The following is a 14,685-nucleotide window of genomic DNA, read 5'->3' on the forward strand; positions in this document are numbered from 1 at the left end:
TATTGCGCAGACTGCACGCTGCCTAAGTGATGAAACCTCACAAAAGTGTGCGCTGCCCAACTCGCCACAGCACAAATATCCTCTACAGTCAACCCTTTAAATAACGCCCTAGATGCTACCAGACCACTGGTGAAGTGGGCGTGTACACCGCTAGGTAACCCTTGCCCTTTGCTGCTTTATGCCAGTGAGCCTCCACAATCAATGGGAGAGATGCAGCTTAGCACCCTGCCACGAGCTGGATTAGAAAACAGACAAAAAGCCTGTTGCATGACCGGATATCCCGGGTCTGCTCAATGTAGGTGTGTAAAGCTCGTACTGGACACAGTAACTGCCATTGCTTCTCAGAAGCAAATGAGGCAAAAATGGAAATACTGTAGCTCAAAGCTAGAGACCTGTAGGGCATAGCCTTGACCTTTGGGCGCAAAGGCCAAATTAGGACGCAACGACACCTTAGAATCGCAATGGATAACACTTGGAGATCCCCAACGTGTTTAGTCGAGGCCAAAGCCATGAACAAGGAGGTTTTGTTTGAGATGATCTCCAGCTCCACAGACTCCAGTGGTTCAAAAGGGGGCCTCACACAGAGCATCCTAAACTAAATCCCAAGTCAGCGCAATAGGTTAAGAAACTGGTCTGATACAGCGCACGCACACCTTATAGGAACCACACCGCCAGGGCACTAGCCCAATAGGCAGACAATCTCCGCAAACCAAGGTTGCGTGGGCCAATAGGGAGCCACATTTTTTTAAATTATAAATAAACCAACAAGCTTAACAGGCGCACCCTCCCCAACGTCGGCTGAGTCAGCTCCATGGTGGAAATGCATAAATGAGTCCGGAATGAGCTGAGATGGAGTCAGACAGCTTTTTCTGGTTTCTTATGAAGCCTAGAGACTGAATACGGGACAGTAGCATGGATCTGTGTAACACTGCTTGCTCCCTCTACTCTGCTGCCACCAGCCAATTAACTGTAATAGCCTGCGGCTTGTGAGAATTCTGAATTTGTAGACTGAGGTGCCTGTTGAGGGCAAGTAGGTCTAGAATGGGGCGCAAAGTCCCGTCCCTTTTCGTAACTAGGAAATACTGTACTGTACTGTACTGTACCTGCATTCCTGGATCTCTAAAAATAGGAATCACTTAGATGTCCTCCCTTCTCCAGAAGCAGGCATTTTTTCACAGAATGGGCGCAGAGAAATCGGGAACTGACGTGAACTTAGATTGAGAAAAGCTAAGAGATTGGTTAAGAGATGGCTGAGTTATTGATAAATCAGGAAATCATGTTATATAGTACGTGTCCATTTAAATACTTTTTAAGGGCCTTAAAGACATTACACACACTGAACAAAAATATAAATGCAACAATTTCAAAGATTATATGAACTGTAACTCAGTATAAGGAAATTGATCAATTGGAATACATTAAGTAAACCCTAATGCGATGCGGGTGTAGGACATGCGGCCTACTAGGTTAAACTTATAGGCTAGAGAATTTTATTTTAATTTTGCAATAAAAAAATATGGGTATAATAGGGCCTATTAAAACATTGTATAATTAGTAGGCCTAATATTTCCCTTAATGTTGTGCAACCTGCATATTACACCTCCCCTTTCTCTCTCCATTGTTGCTTCATTCCTTCCTCGCTGTCAACAGTTACAACTTATTTAATTATTTAATTAAACTGTAATGACATGCTTGAATAATATAAGACTAAGATGCTTTCGCATCTCTGCACGAAGATTGAACTGTTATGATCTGAACATATACAGACCCATAGCCAATTGTCGATATTAACATAATAAGGAATTCCCCTCAACCACACCCACAAATTGGGGAAAACAAACACTCTTTCCTATTGACCCCCAATGTAAAAGAGTCAACTTCGTTGTAGATTTTTAGTTACACAGAAATAACAAAATATACTGAAAGGTTGCGGTATTGTTCAATGTACATGTAACCGGGTCAAAAATCCTTACCTACAGTTCGCAATGCTCCCATGCAGGGAAATATAGGCTGTGAGAAGAGCCCTGTGGATTCAGGTTATTCGGTGTGGGAAATGAGGGGACCCGATGTCCAAGTAGGCTACACGTAGCTGTGTGTGGAAAAGATGAGACATTTAACTTGTTTAGTATAGTCAGTTTTTAACTACACTCACTACTTGTAGCTGTATAGTCAGTTTGTTTGGCTAGCTTAATGTTCTGGTCGGTAGCTAGCTAGCACTCTCTCACGTGGCTGCTAGTACAGTCATGAAAAGGGGCATGAGGGAAAAACGTACAATATTACGTTTTTCTAAGTAGTGAGAATGCTTGAGAGCAGACGATGTACTTTTCGTAAATGTAGTTTTGTAATTGACCAAAACAAGCAGACACATTTGATAAAGGTGAAGCATTTGCTGTGTAACGCAGGTGCGTATTACGCATGAGACAGAGCCTATAAGTTTGTTGGATAAGCTTCTTTCATTAGCTAAACATACAGCACATTTGGAAAGTATTCAGACCTTGACTTTTTCCACATTTTGTTATGTTACAGCCTTATTCTAAAATGGATTAATACATGTTTTTCCTCATCAATCTACACACAATACCCCATAATGACAAAGTGACAAATTTAAATTTAGTCTCAGTTGAGTGATCTGTCTTGAAGCCTGACTGGTTAGGCTCAAGAAGATCATTCTGAGTGTAATAGCGAGAGAGTGGGTCAGAGACAGCACGCTCAAGTGTTTTGGAAAGAAAAAAAAGTGATACCGGTCTGTAGTTTTTGACGTCATAGGAGTCATGTGTGGGTTTCTTGAGGAGGGGCCATTTTGAAGTCAGATGGGATGCAGCCAGTGGTGAGGGATGAATTGAGGGAAGTGAGGAATGGGACAAGGTTTCCAGAGATGGTCTGGAGAAAAATGTGAATGTTAGCAGCCAAGGGGTGGGAAGGGTCTGTAAAGCCTATAGGGAGAGGAGCGAATAGGTATAGAAAACACACAAAGAGAGTGTAAAAAACATTAGGAACTTCCTAATATTGAGTTGCACCCCCGAAAGTGTTCCACAGGGATGCTGGCCCATGTTCTGAGGAAGATGGCACCAAAAGAGATGGCAGCTTCGCTTCAAGTCCTTAAGTGGAGTAAACTGTGCAGTATTTCGTTTTTTAAATGTATTATTTCTTACATTGTTAGCCCAGAAAACCTTAAGTGTTATTACATACAGCTGGGAAGAACTATTGGATATCAGAGAGAAGTCTTAAATGTAAGACTTAAATGTAAGTCAACTTACCAGCACTACGACCAGGAATACGATTTTCCCAAAGCGGATCCTTTGTCGGCACCACCCAGAGCATTTTAACTAATTCCAGAGGCCGACCCAAAACAACGCCGTCGGAGGAGAGGGTGCCGGAGCGGTCTTCTAGTGAGGCATCGTATGCTCGCACACCATCCACCGCTAGTTAACAAAGTCAATGAAATTAGGGCAAGAGTTGCTTTCCAAAGAGATATCTGGGATTGTAACATACTCTGTTTCACGGAGACATGGCTAGCTGGGGACATGCTGTCGGAGTCCATAGAGCCAACGTGATTTTCAGTGCATCGCGCCGACAGGAACAAACATCTCTCTGGAAGAAGGGCGGGGTGTATGTATCATGATTAACAACTCATGGTGTAATTGTAACATACAGGAACTCAAGTTCTTTTGTTCACCTGACTTAGAATTCCTCACAATCAAATGCCGACCGTATTATCTCCCAAGAGAACTCTCCTCATTTATCGTCACAGCCAAGTATAATCCCCCGCAAGAGGATACCAAGACGTCCATGAAGGAACTTCACTGGACTTTATGAAAACTGGAAACCATATATCCTGAGGCTGCATTTAATGTAGCTGGGGATTTTAACAAAGCTAATCTGAGAACAAGGCTACCTAAAATTCTATCAGCATATCGATTGCAGTACACAAGCGAGTAACACACTCGACCACTGCTACTTTAACTTCCGCGATGCATACAAGGCCCTCCCCCGCCCTCCTTTTGGCAAATCTGACCATGACTCCATCTTGTTGCTCCCCTCCTATAGGCAGAAACTAAAACAGGAAGCACCCATGCTTAGGTCTAGCCAACGCTGGTCTGACCAATCGGATTCCACGCCTCATGATTGCTTCAATCACGTGGACTGAGATATGTCCTAGGTAGCCCAGACAATAACATTGACATATACACTGACTCAGTGAGCGAGATTACAAGGAAGTGTATAGGAGATGTTGTACCCACTGTGACTATTAAAACCTTCCCTAACCAGAAACTGTGGATTGATGGCAGCATTTGCGCAAAACTTAAAGCATGGCGACTGGAAACATAACGAATACAAACAGTGTAGTTATTCCCTCCGTAAGGCAATCAAACAAGCAAAGCGTCAGTATAGAGACAAAGTGGAGTCATAATTCAATGGCTCAAACAAGAGACGTATGTGGCAGGGTCTACAGACAATCACGGATTACAAAAAGAAAACTAGACAGCAACGTCTTGCTCCCAGACAATTTAAACAACTTCTTTGCGCACTTTGAGGACAATACAGTGCCACTGACACGACCCCCTACCAAAACCTGCGGGCTCTCCTTCACTGCAGCCGAGGTGAGTAAAACATTTAAACGTGTTAACCCTCGCAAGGCTGCCGGCCCAGACGACATCTCTAGCCGCATCCTCAGAGCATGCACAGACCAGTTGGCTGGTGTGTTTACTGACATATTCAATCAATCTCTATCCCAGTCTGCTCTCCCCACATGCTTCAAGATGGCCACCATTGTTCCTGTTCCTAAGAAAGCTAGGAGAGGAGAAACCACTCCCCCTCCAATACAGCCACTGATTACGAAGACAACAACAGTCACATATTGCCCTGCCCCTTAATCCTGGTTAATGTGTCAACAATCATCTGCAAGTTATGAGCAGTCAGAAGTTCACACAGAAAGTAGGCTAATGGGAAGACAGGCAGGACTTAAAGTAGATGGCCCTAGTTGACGCAAAGTCAGATAGTCTCATGTTCCTAAAATGTTTGTTTTTAGTAGCGTGAATCGTTCCTGCTCACATTGAGGTGAAGAGCGGATTTATTGGMGTGATTCTAGCTCTTCAATCGAAGTCCCCATAGTTGTGTTGTATCGAGAGTACAGTGTAAGGGAACACATGCTTTCGTTACTTCCTTATATTTCAGGAGAACACATAAAATAAAGGGTCCTCAATTGATGAATAAAATCATTCAGCTGGGTACAGTACAGTGCAGCAAACTACACTACAGTGCTTACACAATTACCATATAACTGTCATAAATCTTCCTTCAAGGGCTTGTTTTTTCCTCCTCTAATTAAGATTTTGTGTTGTTGGTCCCTCGTCTCCAGCTGCTTCTATGACTGTGTGTATGTTCCCTTTCTGTATGCCAAAGGATGCTGACAAGAACTCGCAATCGGATCATGAGCAGTCTGCTGATGAAATCTTCATGCTTCTGTTTTTCAACACAGACTGGAAGCCTGGCAAAGCACATGCTAATGAGAGATGTTCTGCCACGATGATTTCCTCGCTAAACTTCCCAGCTCCTCATGATAATCTGTCCTAAACCAGATAAGCTAAACAAGGCAGGCGGTGAGGGAAAGAAAAAGGGACAAGCTCTTTGGCCATGCACACCAGTGCTGGGTTTGAGATCGAAAGGAAGACCTTATGTAAAATATGGTGGTATGGATCTTTGATTTTATCACGCTATTTTGCTTCCACCGGTCCTGGGGCTACTTTACCCAGTCCTCATCACAGACAAAGGGTATCAAGGACCTGGAAAGATTATGGTATGGAGGACTGGTCTAAAGTCCCTCCCAATGTGTTCTCCAATCTCATTAAACCTTTTAGAAAAAGGCTCAGTGCTGTTATCCTAGTAAGTGCAGGGTACCGGATTATGGAAAACGGGTAACCTTCTCTTTTTGAGAACATTGTTTATTACTTGAGCAATTGCATTAGTATAAATAATTGAACTATTTCTTTCAGCATATAGGTCAGTATTTGTATTTATTTTATAGTCTTTTTTGCACATCTTTAAGGGCGCCAATAATTTTGGTCATGACTGTATCTTCATCTCACAGAGTGCCTGTGTACTTTCTTGCCATTCATCCATCAGTAAATGCATAGTTATATAGGCAGTTACAGTATACACTGAGTTAACCAAACATTAAGGTTCCCTTCCTAATGTTGAGTGGCACCCCCAGTGTAGGGTCGAGGCAGTGGGCTATAAATGGAAGATCACAGAGGTTGTATATATATATATAAGGGCACAGGAACCAAAGTGCATCCTCCATGCATATTATAGACAATCCTCAGCTTTAACCAGCTGTCTTACTGACCTTTCACCCCAAAGTACAAATCAATGGACCTTTCCAACTATGTAAGACACAGGGTAGGGAGGTGAATATAAAAAATAAAATAAAAAAATCATAAAAAGGTAGAGGTAGCAAAGTAGAGCAGGGACAACCAATTTGAAATGAAATGGTGTTCAGATAAAGTCTAATTAAGGTAGATTCTTACAGCATTGTGCCTGACAGATGTCAAAGCTCCATGACCATTTCAAGTAATAATTGAGCTTCAATCACACAATCTGTATTTATCATAACAGAACCTATGTGCATGGCACCTCTGAGTACTAGGGCTTTTAATGCTAATGATACTGATCTGGGTGGATATTATGCAAGAAAGGACGAGCTAAATCACTTCTATGCTCGCTTCGAGGCAAGCAACACTGAGGCATGCATGAGAGCATCAGCTGTTCCAGACGACTGTGATCACGCTCTCCGTAGCTGACGTGAGTAATACCTTTAAATAGGTCAACATTCACAAGGCTGCGAGGCCAGACGGATTACCAGGACGTGTGCTCCGGGCATGTGCTGACCAACTGGTAGGTGTCTTCACTGACATTTTCAACATGTCCCTGATTGAGTCTGTAATACCAACATGTTTCAAGCAGACCACCATAGTCTCTGTGCCCAAGAACACAAAGGCAACCTGCCTAAATGACTACAGACCCGTAGCACTCACGTCTATAGCCATGAAGTGCTTTGAAAGGCTGGTAATGGCTCACATCAACACCATTATCCCAGAAACCCTAGACCCACTCCAATTTGCATACCGCCCAAACAGATCCACAGATGCTGCAATCTCTTTTGCATTCCACCCTGCCCTTTCCACCTGGACAAAAGGAACACCTACATGAGAATGCTATTCATTGACTACAGCTCAGTGTTCAACACCATAGTACCCTCAAAGCTCATCACGAAGCTAAGGATCCTGGGACTAAACACCTCCCTCTGCAACTGGATCCTGGACTTCCTGATGGGCCACCCCCAGGTGGTGAGGGTAGGTAGCAACACATCTGCCACGATGATCCTCAACACTGGAGCCCCTCAGGGGTACGTGCTCAGTCCCCTCCTGTACTCCCTGTTCACCCATGACTGCGTGGCCAGGCACGACTCCAACACCATCATTAAGTTTGCAGGTGACACAACAGTGGTAGGCCTGATCACCGACAATGACGAGACAGCCTATAGGGAGGAGGTCAGAGACCTGACCGGGTGGTGCCAGAATAACAACATCTCCCTCAACGTAACCAAGACTAAGGAGATGATTGTGGACTACAGGAAAAGGAGGACCGAGCACGCTGCCATTCTCATTGACGGGGCTGTAGTGGAGCAGGTTGAGAGCTTCAAGTTCCTTGGTGTCCACATCAACAACAAACTAGAATGGTCCAAACACACCAAGACAGTCGTGAAGAGGGCACGACAAAGCCTATTCCCCCTCAGGAAACTAAAAAGATTTGGCATGGGTCCTGAGATCCTCAAAAGGTTCTACAGCTGCAAAATCGAGAGCATCCTGACTGGTTGCATCACTGCCTGATACGACAATTGCTCGGCCTCCGACCGCAAGGCACTACAGAGGGTAGTGCTTACGGCCCAGTACATCACTGGGGCTAACCTGCCTGCCATCCAGGACCTCTACACCAGGCGGTGTCAGAGGAAGGCCCTAAAAATTGTGAAAGACCCCAGCCACCCCGTTCATAGACTGTTCTCTCTACCGGAGTGCCAAGTCTAGGACAAAAAGGCTTCTCAACAGTTTTTACCCCCAAGCCATAAGAATCCTAAACAGGTAATGAAATGGCTACCCGGACTATTTGCATTGTGTGCTCACCCCCCCCCCCCCCCCCCCAACCCCTCTTTTACGTTGCTGCTACTCTCTGTTTATCATATATGCATAGTCATTTTAACTATACATTAATGTACATACTACCTCAATTGGCCCGACCAACCAGTGCCCCCACACATTGGCTAACCGAGCTATCTGCATTGTGTCCCGCCACCCACCACCCGCCAACCCCTCTTTTACGCTACTGCTACTCTCTGTTTATCATATACAAGGTTCCTCGTATCATTATCCATACCCGAGCCATCTCTCCCTGGTACCTTCCATTACACAAACACCAACTCATTCTATGAAATGCACGCTGTATGTTTTATCACCAACCCATTAAATCAATATGCATAGTCATTTTAACCATATATACATGTGCATACTACCTCAATCAGCCCGACTAACCGGTGCCTGTGTATAGCCTCGCTATTGTATATAGCCTCGCTATTGTATATAGCCTCGCTACTGTATATAGCCTCGCTACTGTATATAGCCTCACTACTGTATATAGCCTCGCTACTGTATATAGCCTCGCTACTGTATATAGCCTCGCTATTGTATATAGCCTCGCTACTGTGTATATTCTCGCTATTGTATATAGCCTTGCTACTGTGTATAGCCTCGCTATTGTATATAGCCTTGCTACTGTGTATAGCCTCGCTATTGTATATAGCCCCTCTACTGTTATTTCACACTGTCTTTTTTATTTCTTTACTTACCTATTGTTCACCTAATACCTTTTTTTGTACCTTTGGTTAGAGCCTGTAAGTAAGCATTTCACTATAAGGTCTACACCTGTTGTATTCGGCACACAGGACAAATACACTTTGATTTGATTTGAAATGTATATGAGTCAAATTCAATCAACTCTGCAGTACAATTACTGTATTCTAAGAATGCTGTTAACCTTATTGAAATGGTAATAATTTGTCAGCTTAAAAATGTAAAGGTTTTTACAGTACTGCATGTTCCAATGAACTGTAGATTGTATCAGAATGTCAGAGAAGTCAGAGCAATCTGTCTATATAATCCTTATCTTAGATCTTGAGTCTGTTGGATCCTACCATTATGGGCCATTTTGAACAGCGGATAGAAATGTGTCTTGTGTTGCTATTCCCTGTTATGCACTGCAGTATGGGTTGATACACGAGGTTGCAAACAAACGCTCCCTGGCTACTAAGTTGTGTGATGAAAATGTACGAAGCCTGAGGTCATTTTGGAAATTTCAGATCAGAGGTGTTGAATAGGCTCTGTAGGAGGAGTGTAAACATGAGGATGGATGGAGGGATGGGTGGATTACCTCCCGCTTTCTCCCCCCTTCATATTAACCGGCTATAAATAAAGACAGCTTCTGATCCCACTGCCTTTCATCTTGTGTTAAGGAACTGACACATCTTCTTCAACGAAAGTCTGGTCATCAAGAAAGCGTTTCGATGACGTCCATGTAATTCAAATGAGCATCGTGATGCCAGTAAACAGCTAGTTTATAATGAACATCTGTCGTGGAAATTCATACTTAGAGAGACTTTGTCATTTCTTAAAACAATCATCTTTATTTAATATTGATTCATTATTGCAATAATGGAACTAGTCAACCCAACACTCTTGACTGTTGGGCCGAGCAGCCTGGCATAGAAAGAATACAAAGATATTTTATAGCAACGATACACCCCCTTAGTCTATATGACAAACAGCAGATGTGTGGAATGGGTCACAAAGTGAGACTTGATATATGACAAAGGAGTATCCCCCAGTCAGATAGCATTTTCTGTGAAGACTGTTCTTATTGTGCAGAAACCAGAGTTTGGCCCCTAAGACAAGGTTCCTCATATCATTATCCATACCCGAGCCATCTCTCCCTGGTACCTTCCATTACACAAACACCAACTCATTCTATGAAATGCACACTGTATGTTTTATCACCAACCCATTAAATCAATAGTCAGCTCCAGATACCCCTATCTTGAGTAAAACCCATGTCCTTGACCACACACCTAGACTAGCTGCAGGGAGCTGGAGAATGCACCCTGACAAAACCACAGCATTAGTAGAAGAAGTGTCTTACTATTTGTTAAGTATATATCATTAACTATTAATATCAAACAAAGCAGGTAAACATGTTCATTTTCCTCTCACACGTGGAAGAAATAGTGAACATCACAGCAAGAATGAGCTGAGGCAAGGTGTCATCAATGAACATAAGTATTACTGCTGATGATATCAAAGTCTGTACTGTATGTGAGGTTTGCGAGGTTCTTTGCACGGCTGCATGTGTTAGAGAGATTATGTAATATGGAAGTTAACATGTACCGTCATACATAAATTGTCAATTAACTGACTCATCTGAAATGTTGATGGATATCGTTATCTGTAGGATTTTGTCTGTCAAAAACAAAGACTAACAGATTCAGAACAACACACAATTCTCCAGTCAAAGATCCTTTAACTGGTGAGAAGGGTGATTATGTTCAGCTGTTAATCATACACAGAGAGATACATAGCCATGACAATGAACCAAAGTCATGGTTTGCTTTTCCATTTTGTCTTCAGCTCTTCCCTGAGCCTAGTGTCTGTCCAGTGATTGTAGTGACATCACAGGCGTGGTTGTGTAATGGTTGTTTCATGCTTGGTCATCTGCGCTGGTTATCTCCCCAGTGAGTGAGAGAGAGATGATCAGAGTGTTGGCTCTCTCTAATGATGCTGCTCTTGGCTGACTCACCTCCCAGGCTGACAGACAGAGCTTGATTAGTTTCAAGTTTAAGTTTTGTTTTATTACACTTATATAGCAGTAAAATCCATGAACATCCAAAATATGAATGGATAAGAGTAAAAAATAAATAAAAAAAAGTTAAAAAATGTACATCAATAATGTCTTGCGGTCTTAAAGCGACTCATTAATCAATAATCAATGAGCAGAAATATGAGATTGGTGACCTAATGTAACGTTCAGTTCTAGACTTTGGTATAGTCAGTTATGTTTCACTATATTGTATCACTCCAATATATTGGTATCACGCCGCGGCGGAGGGATACATCCGAGGGGAGGATTTACAGATTTACTCTCTTGTACACCTGTGTCACGGCTGGGGTCCGCCCCTATATATAGACCCCATGACCGTGAAACATGTTCTCTTTAATTTTCTCGGCGGATGTCCGTATGGTTTGAGGTAAAAACTTTCTGAAGATCGCTTGGTAAGTCACTGGTAAGTGTAATATCTTGCGTGAAAGTATACTCACTGGCTGTTTGCAGCCTGGAGCAGCTGGCCACATGGCCAGCCCCTCCTCTTGAGTGCTCCACTCAGTGCGCACGGTTGATCTGTATCTTCCACCCGTGGTTTGTCGTACTTGTGTTTCGTTAGTGTTACACTACGACTCCGTGCCCTCTTCAACGGTGGTTCAACTCCCACCGGCTGCACCCGAAGCGCCACCGTCACCGCCAGCTGGGGGTGACGGCACAGTGCCTCAGGGCATTGTTGAGGTGGCGCTGTCACTCCTTTCTCTCAGGTGGGGTGGAGATGCTGAGGATGTCGGGAGCTGGTCAGCACAGACGCCTCCCAGATCGGCTGGGTGACCAAGGGCAGGTCGGCCAGCGACTGTTGGCTACCCCCTTGGAGCGGCAGGCACATCAAAACAATAGAGCTCCGTGCTGTACTGCTTGCCCTGCAGTCTTTCCTTCCACATCTGAAGGTAAGACATGTCCTAGTGAGAACGGACAACACCACAGTGGTGGCTTACATCAACCATCAGGGTGTACTGAGGTCCCACCGCTTCCATCTTATGGCACGCGAGCTCCTTCTCTGGGCTCTGGGACGTCTAGCATCTCTACGTGCAGCACACATACCTAGCATCCTGAATGTGGAAGCGCATATGCTCTCGAGGGAGGGCCCTCCACCTTGGGACTGGAGCCTACATCCCCAGGTGGGGCAGCACCTGTGGGACAAGTACGGGAGGGCGCAGGTGGACCTGTTTGCCTTCCGGGACAATGCGCACCTCTGCCTTTGGTACTCCATGTCGGAGCCACCAGGGCCTCTGGGCTTGGATGCTCTGGCTCAAGGTTGGCCAGGGCTGGAGCTTTACGCATTCCCCCTTTTTCCCCTGATCCAGGCTGTGCTGGACAGGACCAGGATGGCAGAGCATCGTCAGCTTCTGGTGGCCCCATACTGGCCCAGACGACCCTGGTTCAGCCTTCTCCTGTTCCTGTTGTCTAGGACACCTTGGCAACTTCCCCTGAGACCGGACCTGCTGTCTCAGGCCGGATGAACTCTGTGGCACCTGAGGCCGCACCACCTCAGTCTGTGGGCTTGGCCACTAAACGGCACCAACGGTCCATGTTAGGACTACAGGAGGGTGTAATGAACACCATGCAGAGCACAAGGGCGCCGGCTACAACCGCGGCATACCTGTTGCACTGGCGTTTGTTCTGCTCTTGGTGCACTGGTATTGAGGTTGTGCCCGAGTCATACGAGGTGCAGTATGTCCTCCAATACCTGCAGTCTCGCTTGGATGAGGGCGTTGCAGCCTCTACACTGAGAGGGTATTTGGCCGCCATATCTGCTTGCCATGTGGGGTGGATGGACAGGCCAGTGGGGCGCCATCCCTTGGTCTCTAAGTTTATGAAGGGGGTTTGTTGCCTGCGTCAAGCTAGGATCCTCTCAATGGTGAGCTGGGATCTGGATGTGGTCTTGGCAGCTTTGGCAAAGCCGCCTTTCGAACCATTGGAGTCTGCCTCCCTAAAACACCTCTCTATGAAGGTGGTTTTCTTGGTAGCGATTACTTCCATGAAGAGGGTGGGTGAGCTCCATGCTCTGTCGGTAAGTTCTGAGTGCTACCGGATGGACCCCGGTGGGAGGAGTATATCTCTCTGCCCCAACCCTTCATTCCTCCCGAAGGTTCTGTCAGACAGGCATGTGAACATCACTTTTATCCTGTCTGCTTACAACCCCCCGGCAGTAGCGGGGGAGTCTGGTCCTCCCTCCGGCATGCTGTGCCCTGTGAAGGCACTGGCTGCCTATGGGGAGCGGACATGGTCAGTGAGAACAGCAGACCAGCTCTTTGTCTGTGATGGTGAGAGAGTCCTGGGGGCTGGGCTAACAAAGCAGAGGCTCTCTCACTGGATCGTTGACACGATTACGGCAGCATACCGCCTGGCTGGAAGGCCAGTGCTGGGATCTGTGGTGGCACATTCAACACGAGGTGTGGCTGCGTCCTGGGCTACTGAGAGGAGTGTCCCTCGCTGATATTTGTGCTGCGGCCAGCTGGGCTTCCTCTTGGACCTTTTGCTAGGTACTATCGGGTACCTTCCGACTGTACCGGGACCCCTCTTCCAAATTGACGGCCCCTGCGTTTCGGTCCCGCGCTGGGACTTCGCCGCTTGCTGGCCAGATCCCTCTAGCACCGACTAAATCTGGTACGGGTATACCAAGATATTGGAGTGATCCAATATAGTGAAACATAACGAAGGTTACGTATGTAACCACGGTTTTGTAAGCTATATGGATCACTCCAATCCTCTACGGTGCTAGAGGTACCTCAAAAATTATGTAGAGAACGTGTGTCACGGCCATGGGGTCTATATATAGGGGCGGACCCCAGTGACACAGGTGTACACGGGAGTGAATCTGTAAATCCTCACCTCGGAATTATCCCTCCGCCGCGGAGTGATACCAATATATTGGAATGATCCATATAGCTCACATAACTGTGGTTACATACGTAACCTTTATTTGTTTGGCTGTGGGTATTCCTGGCTGTCACTTCAGGATAAATGTCTGCCTTTTCGCCTCTCTCCCTCTAAACCAGGGGTGTCAAACAAACAAGTAAAACAAAGATAAAATAATTTCAGAGCACTTTCAGGGGCACTTTCCCACGATGCTCCTAGGCTTGGTATGGGCAGGCATAAGCTTTGGACAACAAACACAATTGCATTTTATTGATGGCAATTTGAATGCACAGAGATACTGTGATGAGTTCCTGAGGCCCATTGTCGTGCCATTCATCCGCCATCACCTCATGTTTCAGCATGATAATGCATGACCCCATGTCGCAAGGATCTGTACACAACTCTTGGAAGCTGAAAATGTCCCAGTTCTTCCATGGCCTGCATACTCACCAGACATATCACCCATTGAGCATGTTTGAGATGCTCTAGGTCAATGTGTATAATAGGGTGTTCCAGTTCCCGCCAATATCCAGCAACTTCGCACAGCCATTGAAGAGGAGTGGGACGACATTGAACAGGCCACAATCAACTCCATGCAAATGAGATGTGTTGCGCTGCATGAGGTAAATGATGGTCACACCAGATTACTGATGGCCCAACCTTTTTTTTAAGGTATCTGTGACCAACAGATGCATGTCTCTATTCCCAGTCATGTGAAATCCATAGATTAGGGCCTAATGAATTTCTTTAAATTTACTGATTTCCTTATATGAACTGTAACTCAGTAAAATATTAGAAATTGTTGCATATTGCGTTTATATTTTTGTTCAGTATATAATACAGGAA

The sequence above is a fragment of the Salvelinus sp. IW2-2015 genome, linkage group LG26, assembly GCF_002910315.2.
Source record: "Salvelinus sp. IW2-2015 linkage group LG26, ASM291031v2, whole genome shotgun sequence".
Lineage (NCBI taxonomy): Eukaryota > Metazoa > Chordata > Actinopteri > Salmoniformes > Salmonidae > Salvelinus > Salvelinus sp. IW2-2015.